Raw genomic sequence first — 2,318 nt, 5'->3', positions numbered from 1 at the left:
TCTGTCTGATTTCAACTTTTATTACCCTCGTTATATGCCGGTGTGTAGACAAAAGCTTCTTATCAGCTAACTATATGAAAAGATAAATACTGTAAATAATTCATGTGATCCAAAATGGGCAAAAGCAAAAGACTATAGCTTCCCCCCAAGAAGAAAAATTTCAGACCTATGAAAAGGACAATACGTTTTAAAAAACTGTACTTACTTAGAAGCATTCAGAATATCAACAAAACAGGGATGCCTGGGTGGCTCAGTTGGTTAAGTGTCTCTGCCTTTGGCTCAGGTCATTGATCCTGGGGTCCTGGGATTGAGCCCTGCACCCAGGCTTCCTGCTCCGTGGGGAGTCTGTTTCTCCTTCTCCCTCTGCCCCCGGCCCCCCGATAATGAGCCACACTTTTTCTCTCTCTCTCTCTCTTTCAAATAAATAAAATCTTTAAAAAAAATGTGAACAAAAAAGCTGCAACTTTTTTTTTTTGCAACTACAGAGTGAGAAGAAAAACAATTATTTCATATAAGCTGCATCAGAAACAACTGAAGATGAAAAAACTATCATCCCCATATATATCTGATTTGGGCTGTACACCAACAGGAACTTGTTTTAAATTTCCATGCCCATACTGCTCCTGCCAAGATTAGTAGCTATTGAAAATACCACAGGGATAAGGGTAGCTAAAGACACATTCGGTAGTGTGTAAGCGCTATTAAAAAAACAAAACACTGTACAGTTTAAAAACAAACCTTACACGGCCTTACAATTTTTTTCATTAAAAGGAGTGAGCTGGGTACAGGGGGGTTAAATGCTTTATGGACAAGAAATAAAAGCTGCCCTAGAACTAACTTTTCCACCATCATCTTCCTCGCCTTCCTTCTTTTTCTTGCTTTTTTCAACCTTTGGACAACTCCCGTTTCTGCTGCATCAGCTTCCCTGTAGCTTGGTATGCAGCGATATCCTTTTCCTGTTTTTCCTTCAGCTTAGGGCCTTCTTCTAGTGAGGCTGCCTGTCATCTGCAGCAGCGTTATCCCATGTCTCTCCCAGGTCCTTCGAAACACCACCAATGGACAGGCCCAGATGTTCTCCTTTGATTCTTGGACGATACTCAGAACAAAACAAGGTAAAGGCCAAAGGAGGCCTCTTGGACACATCGGGATCCTTGAACTTCCCTATTATTTCCCCTTTAGGAGGTATGGATACAGGTTTTCATATCTCTTTCATAATGAGCCTTGTCACTCTTGGCCATGTCTTCAAATTTTCCCTTCTCTTTAGAAGACATGTCTTCCACCACTCTGAGCACTACTTAGAAAACTTTGAGAAGTTGGCTGAAGCATCTTCATGCTTCATCTTGTGCCCCTGCCAGCAAGTTTGCAGAAAGAATGCACATGACGTTTTCTGCCTCTCAGGATCCTTCTTAGGATCTCCTTTGCCCATGTTTAATTATGTTTCCTCCGTGAGGCTCAGAGTCACCCAGTGCCTGTCTGGCTCTCAAGTGCCCTAGTGCTATTTCCGTGGAACTCAATGTCCTGCAACGGCTCGGCTGTCCAGATAAAGTTATTAACATGCTTTACAAGGCCCTTCCCAAGCCTCACCTTCCCACAAAGCTTCCTTTTCTACCACCGCAGCCCCGCTGCTCCTCAAACATGCCCTCTGTGCCTTTGTACAGGTTCTTCCCTTTTCCTGAAATACCCTTTTCACATTCTTCCTCAGGATCCCATACATATTCGTCTTTCAAAGATGGGCTCAGATAGTATCTGCTCATGGAACTTTCCTCAGCAAGGCAGGATGAGTTGGTAACTCCCTCTTTTGTACTCTTTTGTACTCTCATCATACCCAGTATGGACTTAGATGACAACCCTGAGCACATTTTATTACTGCATCTGTTTACAAGTCTGTCTCCGCCACTGGTTTGGGAACTCCACCTCAAGGAGGGCCTGGGATTTCCTCTGCTTCATTTCTCTAACAGTTAGCGTGTGCCTAGCATATAGCGTTTGGTGGATCTTAAATGAACTACACAGATAAGAAAACTGAAGCCCAAAGAGGTTAAGTCACACACCGAGAACAAGGAACCAACCCAAGGGAAATGCATTTGGAGGAGATGTGATACAACAGATGGTGCTTTTAATAGTTTAGGCAGTTTCTACAGACCGTTTTCCCCTTACCCCCCACCTCCCACCCACATACAGGCTGGTAACTACCTATTTATTCCCTTGGGAAATTTCCCTTTGGAAAAAATGGGCTCAAACTCAAACTCAAATAGTCAGGAGAGATTTAAGTTAAAGAAGAGTAAGGCCTTCTTGTTCCTGGGTTCTTACAGACAAAAAAG

At 43.1% G+C, this 2,318-nt stretch overlaps 1 pseudogene; it reads right to left on the bottom strand.

The window, feature by feature from the left end:
- Positions 1 to 802: 802 nt before the first annotated feature.
- LOC116647700 lies at positions 803 to 1,426 on the bottom strand (annotated as a pseudogene).
- Between the last annotated feature and the right edge of the window lie 892 nt (positions 1,427 to 2,318).

Source organism: Phoca vitulina, unplaced genomic scaffold (assembly GCF_004348235.1).
Source record: "Phoca vitulina isolate PV1807 unplaced genomic scaffold, GSC_HSeal_1.0 scaffold40, whole genome shotgun sequence".
Classification (NCBI taxonomy): Eukaryota; Metazoa; Chordata; class Mammalia; order Carnivora; family Phocidae; genus Phoca; species Phoca vitulina.
Note: the sequence above shows the minus strand (reverse complement) of the source record. Positions and strands in the feature narration are given on the sequence as shown.